General features: G+C 38.9%; 1 protein-coding gene across 7 annotated transcripts in view; it reads right to left on the bottom strand.

Annotated features, from left to right (window-relative positions):
* ATF7IP2 (activating transcription factor 7 interacting protein 2) overlaps positions 1 to 13,180 on the bottom strand; it is a 57,376-nt gene extending 44,196 nt beyond the window's left edge. For 2 of the 7 annotated variants that reach the window (XM_046668478.1, XM_046668484.1), the window contains exon 1: positions 13,085 to 13,180. The gene's annotated coding sequence lies outside the window, so the exon portion shown is untranslated. Of the gene's footprint in view, positions 1 to 11,411; positions 11,528 to 11,608; positions 11,760 to 13,084 lie in introns of all 7 variants that reach the window. The other 5 variants (XM_046668482.1, XM_046668483.1, XM_046668480.1 and 2 more) reach the window with 4 other exon arrangements.
* Between the last annotated feature and the right edge of the window lie 3,217 nt (positions 13,181 to 16,397).

Here is a 16,397-nt window from a genome sequence, read left to right as displayed (position 1 = left end):
AGCACAAGGTCAGAAAGATAAGTCATCTATATTTTCTCAAGTTTTAAAGATTTGTCTTTTATAATTTAAGTCTTTAATCCACCTAGAATTGATTTTAGCATATAATGAGAAGGGATCTAATTTCATTTTCCCCTCAGATGTATAAGTCTTCGACAGCATCCTGTTAATTTTAAACTTTAAAAGTCTAATCTGTCCCTTAGACTCCTGCTGATATATACTGTTGTCTATTCCATCAATTTGTTTTAGATGTCTCTTGTAAACTTATTTAAATATTTTAACCTAATGAACCTTTTAATAGAATTTAACCTAATTACATTTATTATAAATGACATATTAAAGCTTTAATTTACATCTGGCTTTATGCCTTCTGATTTTTACCCTTTGTTGCTGTTAACTTTTTGTTATTCATTTATCGTCATATTACTGTAATATGAAAATGTCCTTTTTATTTTTTAAGGGCTACATATGCTTCACAATTCCATGGACTCCAGTATATTTAAAGATTCTCGAAAAGCATTCTTCAGCCAACATTTCATTAACCATTAGGGTCAGGAGTGAAACAACACTGAGTATACCTTATCTAAAAAGAGTTTCTTCCTTACTTTCATCATTACCACTTTTGGTGCCCTTTGCCACTGAATTCAGAATTTTACGTTCCAGCTTTGACCCTACTTTTACAATATATAAACTTTCAAGAATAACTTCGGATATTTACATTCTGCTCTAGAAGCAAATTTGGCTATTATGAATAATGCTGCTATGAACATTCACATACAAGTTTTTGTGTGGACATATGTTTTCATTTCTCTTGGGTATATGCTTAAGGATGGTATTGCTGAGTCATAGGGTAACTCTAGATTTAACCTTTTGAGGAACAGTTAAGGCTGTTTTCTGAAGGGTCTGGTCCAATTTACATTTACACCAGGAGTATATAAGGGATCCAATTTTAACACCTCTTCATCAATACCCATTATCTGTCTTTTTGGGTATAACCATCTTGGTTCAAGTGCTGTGGTGCTTCATTGTCATTTTAACTTGCATTTACCTGAGGGTTAATTATGTTGAGCATCTTTTCATGTGCTTATTGGCCACCTGTATATCTTCTTGGAGAAATGTTTATTCAGATTATTTGCCCACTTAAAAGTTGGGTTATTTGCTTTTTTATTACTGACTTGTGAGAGTTCTTTATATAGTCTAGATTAAGTCCCTTATCAAACACAATCTGCAAACTTTTTCTCAAATTCTGTGGGTGTCTTTCCAATTTCTTGATGGTAGCTTTGAAAAACTAAAGTTTTTAATACTGATACAGTTCAATTTATTTTCTTCATCTGTTGCTTGTGCTTTTAATGTCATACGTAAGAAATCACTGCCTAATCCAAGGTCATGAAAACTTACCCCATGTAAAAGTTTTATAGTTTTACTTCTTTGATCCATTTTGAGTTAATTTTTATATAGTGTGAGGTAGGAGGTCCACATTTATTCTTTGGAATGTGAAAAAACAGTTGTTCCAGCACAATTTGAAAAGGCCACTCATTCCCCTGTTGAATTGTCTGGCAGTCTTGTCAAAAAGCAGTAGACTATAAATGTGAGTGTTTATTTCTGGATTCTCAATTTTATCCCACAGATACATAGATCTGTCCTTATGCCAGTACCAAAGTCTTGATTACTGTAGCCTTCTGGGAAGTTTTGAATCCAGGCTGTGTGAGTCCTCCAACTTTGTTCTTTTTGAAGATTGTTTTGGCTACTCTAAGTTCCTTGAATATCTGTATGAATTTCAGGATCAGATTAACAATTTCTGCACAGAAGACAGCTGCGACTTTGAAAGGGATTGTGTTGAATCTGTAGATCAATTGAGGGAATATTGCTACCTAAATGAAGACTAAATGAAACTTTTTCTTAATTTCACTTTTGAATTGTTCACTGCAAATATATGGAAACACAATAGAATTTTGTATATTTAGCTTGTGTCCTGCAACATTGTTGACCTTGTTTTTATTTCTTAATAGTTTTCTGTGGATTCCTCAGGATTTTCTACATAGAAGCATCATGTCATCTGTCAATATAGTTTTATTCCTTCCTTTCAAATCTTGATGCCTTCTATTCAATTTTCTTACCTAATTGTCCTGACTAGAACCTCCAGTACAATATAGAAGTGGCAAGAATGGACAACCTTGTCTTGCTCCTGATTTAGGGGGAAAACCTTCGGTCTTTAACCATTACTTATGATGTTAGCTGTGGATTTTTCACAGGTGCCCCTTATCAGGTTCCCAAATATCTCTACTTTATTGAATGTTTTTATGATGAAGGAACGTTGGATTTTCTCAGAAAATACCTTTTCAGCATTAACATAATCATATGGTTTTGTTCTCCATTCTATGGATATGGTATGTTACATGAATATATTTTTGGATGTGAACACAATGTTGCAGTCTTGGGATAAATCCCATTTGTCACGGCGTATAAACCTTTCTATATGTTGCTGGATTCAATTTGCTCGTATTTTGTTGATGACTTTTGCACCTATATCCACAACAGATATTGTTCTGTACTTTTTTTCTTGTCTTCTGCTTTTGTTATCAAAATAATACCGGCCTCATAGAATGATTTGGTAAGTATTCCTTCCTCTTCTATTTCTTGGAAGAATTTGTAAAGGATTGGTATCTTTAAAATGTTTGATAGAATTCAACAACAAAACCATCTGATACTGGGCTTTTCTTTGTGTTCTAATTCAGTCTCTTTACTTGTTATAGACCTGTTCAGATTCTTCTATTTCTTCTTGAGTCGATTTTGTTCATTTAAGGCTTTTTAGGGATTTGTCTATTTCTTCTATTTAATCGATTAGTATACAGTGAATTGTTCTATGGTATTCTCATAATTTTTTTTTTTTTTTAATTAAAGATTTTATTTTTTTCTCCTTTTTCTCCCCAAAGCCCCCCGGTACATAGTTGTATATTTCGTTGTGGGTCCTTCTAGTTGTGGCATGTGGGACGCTGCCTCAGCGTGGTCTGATGAGCAGTGCCATGTCCATGCCCAGGATTCGAACCAATGAAACACTGGGCCGCCTGCAGCGGAGCACGTGAACTTAACCACTCGGCCACGGGGCCAGCCCCTCTCATAATCTTTTTAACTTCTGGAAGGTTGATAGAAATGTTCCCTCTTTCATTCTGGATTTGGGTAATTTGAGTCTTTTCATGGTCAGTGCAGGTAAAGGTTTCTCAATTTTGTTGATCTTTTTAAAAAATAACTTTTGGTTTCCTTGACTTTCTCTATTTTTTTCTTTCTCAATTTTATTACTTTTTACTCTTTATTATTTCCTTCATTCTGCTTAGATCTAGTTTGCTCTTCAATGGTATTAAGGTTAAAAGGTGATTGATTTGAGACCTTTTTTAATACAGCCATGTGCCACATAATGACATTTTAGTCAACAATGGACCACATATACTACAGTGGTCCCATGAGATTATAATGGAGATGAAAAACTCCTATAACCTAGTGATGTCCTAAACATCACTACACTGTAGCACAATGCATTACTCATGTGTTTGTGGTGATGCTGGTGTAAACAAATCTACTGTGCTGCCAGTTGCATAAAAGTATAGCATGTACTATTATGTACAGTACATAATACTTGATAATGATAATGACTATGTTACTGGTTTATGTATGTACTATACTATACTTTTTATTGTTAGAGTGTACTCTTTCTACTTATTTATAAAAAAAGTTTACTGTAAAACAGTATGCCACATTACACTGGCAGTAGCCTCATACATCTGTGTTTACTGCATCTCTTGATCTCTTTCATCATTTTCTCTTGTGCTTGATTTAATCTCACGTTGTTTGGTTCGTCATGGCCCCTAAGTGTACAAAATCCACTGCTAATGTTGCCAGTAAGAGGCCACGTCGACTGATTGACCTGGAAACAAAATTAAAAGTGATTAAGGACTAAGAAGATAGAAAATCAGTGATGGTTATTGCTCTCCAGTCAGGCATGTCCCATTCCACCATAGCTATGATTTTGAAGAATAAGAACAAAGTGAAGGAAGCTGCTAAAGGATCTGGTTCACTGCAGGCAATGAAACTAACAAAAATTCAAGAAGGGCCTATGTCAGACCTGGAGAAACTTCTAAAGACCTGGATTGAAGACCAGAGACAGAATCATATAGCTCTCAGGACCATGACAATCACAGCCAAAACAAAGTTTGTCTACAATGTTGAAAGAAAAGCCTGGACCTGACTATGATATCAAATTTACTGCTAGCTCTGGGTGGCTTAAATGATTCAAGAATCGTTATTCTTTACATAATGTGAAAGTGAGTGGTGAATCTGCAAGTGCTGATATGACAACAGCTAAAGAATTTTTGGAAACACTAGATAGGCTGATGGTGGAGGAAAACTACTAGCCAGAGCAAATACTCAATATGGATGAAAACTCTCTATGTCGGAAATGAATGCCTGAAAGGACTTTCATCCATAAGGAGGAAAGTCAATGCCAGATTTCAAGGTTTTTAAGAGCAAGGTAACAGTCTTGCTTAAGGGCTAATGTTGCAGGCTACAAATTGAAACTCTGTGATCTTACACATTAAGAACCCCATAGCATTCAAGCATATCAATAAGCACACACTGCCAGTGTACTACAGGAGCAATAAGAAGTCATGGATGACCCAGCTCCTCTTCCAAGACGCCCTCCTGAATTGCTATGCCAACAAAATGGAGGGGTACTGTTTGGAGAATAATATACCTTTCAAGTTTTTGATTACTGATAATGCTCCTGGATATCCTCCTTTTATTGGTGAGTGTCACTCCAATATCAAAGCCATCTATTTTTCCCTACAAACACCACTTCTTTGATCCAATCAGTGGATCAAGGAGTTACAGCAGCTTTTAAGGCCTACTACCTGAGGAGGACCTTTACCCAGGCTATTGCTGCAACTGAGGATGACACTGAGAAGACCCGAAAGGACTGATGCAAACCTGGAAAGATTACAACATCTATGACTGCATCAACAACCTTGCTTGCGGTAATGTCACCAAGCAGTGCATGAATGGCATCTAAAGAAGACACTCAAGAGGTTCATCCATAACTTCAAATGATTTGCAAAGGATGAAGAGGTTGCAAAATCAGTAAGACTATGGTTGAAATGGCAAACAAGTTTAACCTGGGTGTGGATGAAAATGACATTCAGGAGTGCCCAGAGCTGGTTTCTGAGGAACTGACCAATGGGGAATTGTTGGAACTAGAACAGGAACACATAACTAAAGAAGAGGCAAGAGAGATGGAAATGGCAGAAGAAAAACAACCCCCAAGAAAATTCACAGCAAAGGCTTTAGCAGAAGCTTTTGCAGACCTCAACAAGCTCCTTAAAAAGTATGAAAACATGGGCGCCAGCCCCATGGCCTAGTGTTTAAGTTCAGCACACTCTGCTTCGGTTGCCTGCGTCCACAGATTCGGATCCCAGGCACAGACCTATACCACTCGTCAGCCACACTGTGATGGTGACGCACATATAAAATAGAGGAAGACTGGCACAGATGTTAGCTCAGGGGTAATTTTCCTCAGCAAAAAAAAAAAAAGATTGAAAACAGGAACTCCAACACCAAAAGGTTTTCATTAATAGAGAGGAATGGTCATGTTGCATTATCTGCTTAAAAGCAAATCGATGACAAAAAAAAGAAACAAACCAAGCAAACTATCGTGGACATATTCCTGAAAAGAGTGACACCTCCTCAACGAGAGCCTCAGGCAAGTCCTTCAGGAGGTATTCCAGAAGAAGGTATTTTTATCAGACGAGATGACAGCTCCACATGTGTTACTGTCCCTGAAGACCTTCCAGTGGGACAAGATGTGGAGGTGGAACACCTCCACAGGAGGATCAGGATATTGATGATCCTGACCTCGTGTAGGCCTAGGCTAATGTGTGTCTTAGTTATTCACAAAAAAGTTTAAAAAGCAAAAAAAAAAAAATTTAAAGTAGAAAAAGCCTTATAGAATAAGAACATAAAGAAAATGTTTCTTGGGGCCGGCCCCATGGCCGAGTGGTTAAGTTCATGTGCTCCGCTGCGGCAGCCCAGGGTTTCCCCGGTTTGGATCCTGGGCGTGGATATGGCACCGCTCATCAGGCCACGTTGAGGCGGCGTCCCATATGCCACAACTAGAAGGACCTGCAACTAAGATATACAACTATGTACCAGGGGGGATTTGGGGAGATAAAGCAGAAAAAAAAAAAAAAGAAAAGATTGGCCACAGTTGTTAGCTCAGGTGCCAATCTTTAAAAAAAAATAAAAAGGAAGAGAAAATATTTCTTTACAGCTGCACAAAGTGTGTGTGTTTAAGCTAAGTGCTATTACAAGAGTCAAAAATTTAATACATTTAAAACTTTATAAAGTAAAAATGTTACAGTAAGCTAAGGTTATTATTGCAGAAATATTTTTTCTTATAACTTAGGTCTAGCCTAAATGTACAGTATTTATAAAGCCTACAGTATAATGTCTTAGGCCTTGATATTCACTCACCATTCACTCACTGACTCAGCTAGAGCAACTTCCAGTCCTACAAGCTCCATTCATGGTTAAGTTCCCTATACAGGTGTAGCACTTTTTTCCTTTTATACTGTATTTTCACTGTACCTTTTCTATGCTTAGATACGTTGAATACACAAAAACTTATCACCGTGTTACAATTGCCTATTCAGTACAGTAACATGCTGTACAGGTTTTCAGCCTGGGAACAACACACTATACCATATAGCTTAGGTTCGTAGCAGGCTATAACATCCAGGTTTGTGTAAGTACATTCTTTGATGTTTGCACAACAACAAAATTGCTGAATGACACATTTCTCAGAACATGTCCTTGTCATTAAGTGACACATGGCTGTATAGGCATTTATCACTATGTATTTCCTAAAAACTGCTCTAACTGCCCCACAAAATTTTGGTATGTCACGTCTTCATTTTCATTCACTCCAAGTATTTTCTTTCTTTTTTTTTTTTTTTCAAAGATTGGCACCTGAGCCAACAACTGTGGCCAATCTTTTCTTTCTGCTTTATCTCCCCAAATCCCCCGGGCACATAGTTGTATATCTTACTTGCAGGTCCTTCTAGTTGTGGCACGTGGGACGCCGCCTCAATGTAGCCTGACAAGTGGTGCCATGTCCGCACCCAGGATCCAAACCAGGGAAACCCTGGGCTGCCGCAGCAGAGAGCACAAACTTAACCACTCAGCCACAGGGCCAGCCCCTTGAAGTATTTTCTAATTTTCCTTGTGATTTCTTCTTTGACCCAGTGGTTATCAAAGAGTGTGTTGTTTAATTTCCACATAGTTGTGAATTTCTCAAATTTATTTTTGGCATTGAATTCTAATTTCATTCCACTGTGGTCAGAGAATGTACTTTGTTATGATTTCAAATGTTTTAAGCTTGATGAGGTTTGTTTTATGGCCTAACATGTCTATAATGGAGAATGTCCTATGTACACTTGAGAAGAATGTATATTCTGCTGTTGTTTGCTTCAGTGTTTGAAAGATGTCTCTTAGGTCTTGTTGGTTCATAGTGTTATTCAAGTCTTTTCTAATTGATCTTCCACCTAGTTTTCTACACAATAGAAAAGTACTCTATTAAAGTCTCCAACGATTACTGTTGAATCATCTATCTCTTCCCTCAATTCTTGTCAATATTTGCTTCATATATTTTGGTCCTGTTATTAGGTAAATATTGGTTTATAACTGTTATAACTTTCTGAGGGTCTGGCCATTTTATTAGAAAATATCCCTCTTTACCTTTAATATTTTTGTTTGAAAGTCTATTTTGTCTGAAATCAGTATAGCCAGCCTAGTTTTCTTATGATGGTTATTTGCACGACATATCTTTTTTCTATCCTTTGACTTTCAACATATTTGTATCTTTCAACCTAAAGTGTGCTCCTGTAGATAGCATATACTTGGGTGCTGATTTTCCTTCAGTCTGACAATCTCTGCTATTTGACTGGATTATTTAATCAATTCATATTTGATATTAATATTGACATTGTTGGATTTAAGTCTGCCATTTCACTTTTTTTTTTAGAGGAAGATTAGCCCTGAGCTAACATCTGCTGCCAATCCTCCTCTACCTTATAAGTGGGATGCCTGCCACAGCAAGGAGTGATAAGCGGTGTGTAGGTCTGCACCTAGGATCTGAACTAGCGAACCCAAGGCTGCTGAAGTGGAACATAAGAACTTAACCACTGCACCACTGGGCCAGCCCCTGCCATTTTACTTTTTGTTTTATATATTTCATGTCTTTCATTTCTCTATTCCTTTACTGCCCTAGGTATTAGTTTTTTAAAGCTTTGTAATTGGCATCATTTTAAAATTTCAGTTTTCTGCCTACTATCTACAAATATAAATCAGTACTTTATTGATCACATCTCCAACTAATTTAGTAAATTCACTTTTTAAATCTAATAAATTATAGATTCTTTTGAACTTTCTATGTGGATAATGTCATAATTTTTTCCTTGCTCATCTTCATTTCATTTTTTTTCCTTGTCTTATTGCGTTAGTTAGAACCTCCAGTCTGATATGAATAGGTATGCTTTTAGTGAGTATCCTTCTCCCATTATGAATCTTGGACTGAGTGTCAGGTGTCACTATATCACCACCAAATAAGATTTTTGCTATACTTTTTTGTAGATATTCTGCATCAGATTAATGAATTACCATTCTATTAGCTAAGAAATTTTATCATGAATGTTTTCAATTTTATCAAATGCCTCTTCATATCCATTTAGATTATCACATAATCTCATTTTTGCGATTAACATGTATCATATTGATTGATCTTTTAAAATATTAAATCTAGCTTATTCTTGGAATAAACCTCACTTAGTGGTAATATGCCTTTTTAAATTTCATGGTCCTACATTCAATTTGCCAATATTTCGTTCAGGACTTTTGCATCAATATTATGAGATGAGTCTGTAATCTTCCTTTATCAGGTTTTGATGTCAAGGTTATGCTTGCCTCATAAAACTGGAAAGTCTTTTTCTATTCTCTGAAGAGTTTGTGTTTGCAAATGGTATCACTTCTTTGTTAAATATTAGAAATAATTCACCATAATGCCATCCAGGCTTGGAGTTAACTTGGTGATAAAGGTTTTCAATTATGATTGAATTTTTAAAAATAGATACAGGACCATTCATATTTTCTCTATCTTTTCCTGTAAATTTTAGTTGTTTTCCCATTCAACACAATTTCAAAGTTATAAAGTTCTTCATAATATCCTCTTATTTGTAATATCTGCAAGATCCGTAGTGCTGCCTCTACTTATTCTTGATATTACTGATGTTTTCCTCTTTTTCTGGATCATTCTTACTAGAAATTTATCCATTTAATCAATACTTTCAAAGCACTGACTTGGCCTTGCTCACTTTCTATTGTATGTAGTGATCCATTTCATCATTTCCTGTTAGTATTATTGACTTGTTCTTGTTCTAGCTTGAGATGAAAACTCAGATGACAGTTTTCAGTCCCTTTCTTTTCTGACTTTGCATTTAAGGTTATAAATTTTCCTCTAAGATCTGCTTTAGTTGAATCCCATAAATTTTGATAATCTTAATTATCATTTGGTTCAAAATATTTTAAAGTTTCCATTGGCATTCCTTCTATCATCTACAGATTACTTAGAAATATACTGATTTGATTTCCAGGCAATTGCAGATCTCCTAGTTATATTTTTGTTGCTGAATGTTAGCTTAATACCACTGTAGTCAGAATATCATCTAAATGATTTCAATCCTGTAATATTCGTTGAGCTAGCTTCATGGTCAATTTTTCCAAAAGCTCCATGGGTAATTGAGCAGAACATGTATTCCAACACTGTTTAGTGCAGTGTTATTACATGTCAATGCCAGCTAGTTCAAATTTTAGTTGTGCTGTTCACAGTCTTCCAGCTATTATAACAGGAGTTATAATAATAACTTATTATAATATAATAAGCAAATATTCTCTACATAACCAGATAAGAGTATCTGGCTATAAAATATTTTGTTTTTCTTAAGGCTATCAAATTTTATCTCATTTCCTACAAACCTATCCTTCACTTCTTTTCAGATTCATCAGAACTGTCATATATCAACAATTTCCCTTATTCTCTACTCCTTCAAGGTCATGTTTAAACATCACCTCTTCAAGAAAGCCTTCCCCCAAGAGAACTGCTTCCTTATCTGAATTTCCCATTAGAAATATATTATTTTTATGTTATGAGCTTTGAGGGCAGAGATATGTCTCATTTTTATATCCTCAGCAAGATGCCTTTCATATAGAAGCCTTATTAAATGCTGCTTAAGTTAATTTATAATTTATAAAAATTATAATTTTTATTTTAAACGTTATAATTTATAAAAATAACTCTGTAAAGCCACCCAGGTTATTCTTTCCTTAATAAAGAGTACCAGAACAGGCCTCAGCAACTTTTGCCATAGCTATCCCACAAGCTATTTCATATCAGCAGCAATGTGCACAGTAAAGCCTCAGAGATATACAAATGGCACCACATTTAGCAGATACATATAGTGCCTTTATATAATTAATGGTTAAATTTAATAAGATCAGTTTATAAACACCCCTTATATCCCTAGAAATTTAATCAGGAGTTCAAAAATTGAAATTATAGCCTACCATCTCCTCTACCCAGAAAGTCATGGTTACTTCTCTCTAGACATTACCTAGATGTGACTACAATCTTTCTGTCCTAATTAGATTCATAAGCTAAAAGAGGATAAGAAGTTACCTGAGTCTATGGTAATGCATTTCAACCGTATGGGTCAAGGTTTACTGAAGCCTCAGAGAACAGAACACAGTGATGCATCGCTTAACAATGAAGATACCTTTTGAGAAATGCACTGTTGCACAGTTTTGTCACTGTGCAAACATTATAGAGTGTACTTACACAAACCTAGGTGGTACAGCATACTACACACCTAGGCTATATGGTACTAATCTTGTGGAACTACTACTGTATATATGGTCCGTTGTTGAACCGAAATGTCGTTATGCGCTGCATGACTGAAAGTATTTAAATGACGTAAGAATATGAGATGGAATATGATAGAATATGGTTCTTTGTATTTTATATTTATCATAATCTCACTCAACTTAATGAGAACTAATACTCTTGCGTATTTAAAAGTTCCAAAGTTTATTTTTATCTTTAACAACTATCCAATATATTATTTAAAATGTGATTACATCAAGTGATCACACAGCCACTATAAGAGAACTACATGATATGCAGTGACAAAGACGCAGGGATCATGCAATATTTTCACACCAGAATTCAAGATACTAAGTAGCAAGCAAATACAGTGGACTTGAAGGCTAAGGTGAAGTGCAAGAGTTGATAGGGTAAGCAGAGCAGAAAATTCAAGATGTACCTAGATACACCTGTTCTTAAAAGACGCAAATCATTTCCAATAAAACACTGTTCATGCATTTCTGTTGAAGCAGAAGTCAATCTTAGGATGAGGTCTGTACAAATCTGCAGATAAGACTAAGAGTTAAGTAGATTAATTTGATTAGGGTCAAACAACATTTCTAAAAACGAATTGAAGGATAAACAAAGAAGGCATACTTCACAAAAGCTGAATTCAGTGTAATTAGTCCTTCATACAGATGCTTCATTTTTGCATTTTCAATAGCTTTCCTGTGATATAAATTATCTTTATCTTGAATGTTCTTCCCCATTTGTTTTGCAAATACTTATGTCGCAGGTCATTTACCGGCTACAAGCAAATATATGACAAAATCAAAAATGAAGAGAGTATTAAATCCCAATCCAGAATAAGTCTGTTTAAATTGATACGACATAATTCTTCTATTTTATTTCTAATGACTTATTCATACAATTATCCTTTGCTCTATCTTCACCGTATACAGTCAGCCCCCCGCATCTGCTGGGGGGATTCAACCAACCGTGAATCGAAAGGCTACAAAGGTTGCGTCCGGATCGAACATGTACAGACTACTTTCTTCTTGTCAATATTCGCTGGATAATACAATATAACAACTATTTACGTAGCTTATACATTGTATTACGTAAAGAGCTGCTAAAGTACGCGGGAGGATGTGCACAGGTTGTCTGCAAATACCACCCCATTCTATATAAGGGACGCGAGCCTCCGTGGATTTTCGGACCTCCCGGGGTCCTGGAACCAATGCCCTGAGGACAACCAGGGACGACTGGGTAAGTCTTCAGGGCAGTAAAAACTAGCTTGTCGTAAAGCGAGCCACACGTGCTGGCTCCCAACATCACAAACTTCTTCACAGTCCCACGGAGGGGTGGAAGCCGACTTTTCCAGCACAGCGTGGTTTCAGGCAGAGAGCGAAGCAAAAATAATCGCTTCCTCTGTGCCGGCGGCATTCTTCAACGCGCCCAAATCGCAGAAAGCCGGTGGGGGAGGGGCGACGAGAGGGAAACGGTCTGGGATTTTCTTTTTTTTTTTTAACTGACTCCTAAAATGCAACTTCTGTTTTAGAAAACTGCACACGTCCTCCGCGTGAACTCGCAGCATCCCCAGCCTGGCAAGCTCGACGGCTGTCCTTTACCTGTCTGTGCCGCATGTCCCCTCACCAAAAAATGACAAAATTGGCCCAAGACTCGACTTCACAGGACCCTGCCGTTCTGCACGACAGACGCCCGGGAAAGCCTCCCCGCCGCCGGGGGGACGCGGCGACCTGTTCTGGGACCCGGTTTCTTCAGAAACTCTGACTAAAACGACTCAATGAAGTGGCAACGGACCCCCGGGTGGGGGCTGGGGACCTCGTTTTACCGTCGGCCTGTGGACGCGGCCCGGGCCGCCCGAGCTCCTCCCGCGCCGGCACGGCCAAGCCCCGAGGCGCTGTCCCTCCGCGGCCCGCTCGCCCTTCACCGGCCGCCGCCCGGGGGGCGGGCCAGGCGTGCCTCTCGCCCTTCGCGGCGTCCTCCCTGCCCGGCCGGACTGCGAACGACTCGGCGGCCGCCTTCCGTCAGCCCCGCCGCAACCGCCCTCGGAGCCAGCGCGCGGCCAACCGCCGCCCCGGCCAACGGCCCCCCGCCGGCCCAACGTACCTACCGCGGCGCCGCGCGCCGCCCACTGACAGCGAACCTCCTCCTCCGACCGCAACCGCCGCGCTCACTGAAGCGCCCGCCAGGACCCGCGGGGGTAAGTCGCCCTGCGCCCACCCCCGACGGACTCCGGGCCAATGGCAGCACGAGCGTGCGGCAGCCCAGCCAATCAGCGACGAGCTGGCGGGGTGGGCGGGGAGAAGGGCGGCCGGGGAAGTGGAAGCCGGCTGAGGGGCGCCAAGAGTTCGCCTCCCGGGGCGCTTCTTCCCGTCAGCCCCTTTGGGCTTTCGCGCCAAATCGCGTGAGCGAGCGTCTGAGGTGGGCGTTTCTGGTGAGTGACTCGTGTCCAAATGGGGAGAGTTTTGCGAAAATCTTTCAATAAAATTGTATTGACAAAATCAGGAGGCCCGTCTGTTCTGCGGGCTTAAGCTGACCGATTTGAATTTTTTAAGTATTGCACGAAAATAGCATTTCTCGGGATTAAGGAGTGTTTTTTTGACAGCTCCTTAAATTTTGCCACACAGGCCAGTGGTCCTTCCAGTTGTGTTTTCCTGAGTTTCCTAAATTGTCGCAGTTACCTGCCACCCTGGGCTGCAGTCGGATTTTACGAGACCCACCCTGCTGCCAGATAATCGCTCTCTTGGGGTTATCGTGCATTCACTCAAGAGTTAGTTACTGAGTACCCTCTCGGTGCTGGGTGCGGGAGATACAACCGTTAACGAGTTTGACGAAGCCCTCCTCATCACGGAGGGTAGAGCTGGCTTCTTTATACTAGTGACTACTGGTTACGAGAAAAATGAGACAAGGACGGATAATCCAGAAGTCTAGGTGGTTAAGAGAATAACATACTCAGACCCAGTAGGTTCCCAAAGTATGGCCCCAGGATCCTTGGAGTCTGCGAAGACAATACTATTTTCATGATGATGGGAAGATGTTATTTGCCTTTTTCATTCTCGTAGTCACAGGAGTGTTTGATGGAATTTTCCAGGAGCTTCTGGAAAATTGATGAGATATTGCAACAGATTGAATGCAGCGACAGATATGAGAATCCAGCTGTCTTAAGTCAAGCACTAAGGAAATTGGCAAAAATGTAAAACAGTGCCAATCTTTACACAATTTTTTTTTGTCTCGGAAGATAACAATTTTGAATATAATTGAAGGGTATATAGAGGGTTGCTGAGAGAGAGATGGTGTAGGAAGGAGTGGGAGGCAAGTAAATTGGAGCCAGATAAAGAATTTGGACTTAGTTAAATCAATAATGAGTAAGTAGCTTTTAGGAATCCCATGTCTATTTAGGGTAATAGGATATCTTGTATGCGATTTTAATATTAATAATAATAATTATTGATATTTTCTGGGCGTTGTGTTAACCAAGTTCATTGCATTCAGTGTTTTCCATTATTTCTCCATTTGAAGCTGGACGATCTCTGTTCGAAGCCACAGTGGGTTACTTATTAGTCATGTGGTCTTGGGCAAATTAGGTCACCTTTCAGAGCCCCAATGATCTTATCTTTAAAATGGTAATAACAACAACAATAAATGATTTATTGAATTTGTAGTTGTCTCAGGCACTGCACTAAGCACTTATCCATGTTATTTAAATTAATTCTTGTAACTAGTGAATTACCATGAAGTCTCTTAACTTGCTATTTAATTTTTTTTTAAAGAAATAGATGGGATAACAGAGATACAACTCCTTGTATATTTCCAGACTTATAGTAGACTCTTGGTATATGGTAACTATTATTAAAATTGATAAAGCTGAGTAACATGAATGATCTTGAGCAACTCTCTTAGCCTTTATGTTGGAATGTTTGTAGTTTGTTGTTTTCTTCCAATGAGGATTGTGGTAGATAGAATTTTGACCCCCACCATGATCTTCGTCCCCTGGTATGCCTCTCATGGTTATGTTACATTACATGGCAAAAGGGACTTTGCAGATATAATTAACATTTCCAATCAGCTGACCTCAAGATGGAGAAATTAGGCTGGATTTTCCAGGTGAGCCCAATGTAATCACATGAGCCCCTAACGGCAAAATAGCAGGTCAGAGAGATACAGCAGAAAGGAAATTCACAGAGATTTGAAGCATGAAAGCACTCAACCCGTGGGTGCTGGCTTGAAGATGGAAGAGACCACATAGGAACCACACTAACGCTCTGAATTCTGCCCACAAGCTGAACAAGCCTGTAAGCAAATTCTTCCTCAGAGCCTTGGCTTTCTGATACCTGATTCCAGCCTTATGGGACCCTAAACAGAATTCCCAGCTGAGTCTGCTGGGCTTCTGACTTATAGAATTGTGAGATAATAAGTAGGTGTTGTTTTAAGCCACTAAGTTTGCGGAAGTGGTCATGGCAAGAATAGAAAACAAATACTAGCATTCATTCTCATACCCTGCTCAGCTCTCCCTAAGGCAGGCTGGAATCCTGGGGACTGCATTTCCCAGGGGCCCTCACAGGCATTGTTCTGGATTCACTTACATTTTGTCAAGTGGGCTGCACTTCCTGAGATCTGAAAAGTGGAAGAAAGACATAAACTATTGTTCTGTGTTTTTTGCTTGTGCTTTGGCTCCCTTCCTTGACAGCCCCTGCCTCAGTGATATAAGGTGGCTGTGACAATCAGCAATGGTTCTCTGAACTTTTCTGGCCTCTGAGTGGCAGCAGCAGCGGGAGCATCTTCCCGATTCTCTGCACCACAGATGCAGTGGCACAAGGGAAAACCAGCGTGACAGTAGCTTCTCTAGCCCTTCCAAAGGCGTTTAAGCACTTAATTCTCTGTACTAAATACCATTATGCTTGAAATATCTGGAGTGGTTTCTATTTTCCTGATTGCACCCTAACTGATAGACATCTCCATGCCTCAGTTTCCTCCTCTGTAAAGGGAAATTACCAATAATGAATGATGCGTAGTAAAAAATAACCTCTTAGAATTATTGCATGGTGTAAATTACATGGATTAAATCCATGTAAACTGCTTAATAGAGTATTTAACACACAGTAGGTGCTCATAAATAGAGCTGTATAAGAGCAAGCTTCCTATATACTATTGAAGTTAAGGTGGTATTAATACAAACTAGATTGGTGTTAATAGATTGTTATAAGTTTAATAGTCTAATTGTAACCCCCCCCAAGTAACCACTAAGAAAATAACTTTTGAAATTTTCACAGAAGAGGAAATGAGACACGAATAAAAATGGTACACTATTAAAAAAAAAAAAAAGATGTAAGGGCCGGCACAGTAGCATAGTGGTTTGGGTCCCACACTCCGCTTCAGCAGCCCAGGGTTTGCAGGTTTGGATCCCAGGCATGGACCTATG

Source organism: Equus quagga, chromosome 7 (genome assembly GCF_021613505.1).
Source record: "Equus quagga isolate Etosha38 chromosome 7, UCLA_HA_Equagga_1.0, whole genome shotgun sequence".
Lineage (NCBI taxonomy): Eukaryota > Metazoa > Chordata > Mammalia > Perissodactyla > Equidae > Equus > Equus quagga.
Note: the sequence above shows the minus strand (reverse complement) of the source record. Positions and strands in the feature narration are given on the sequence as shown.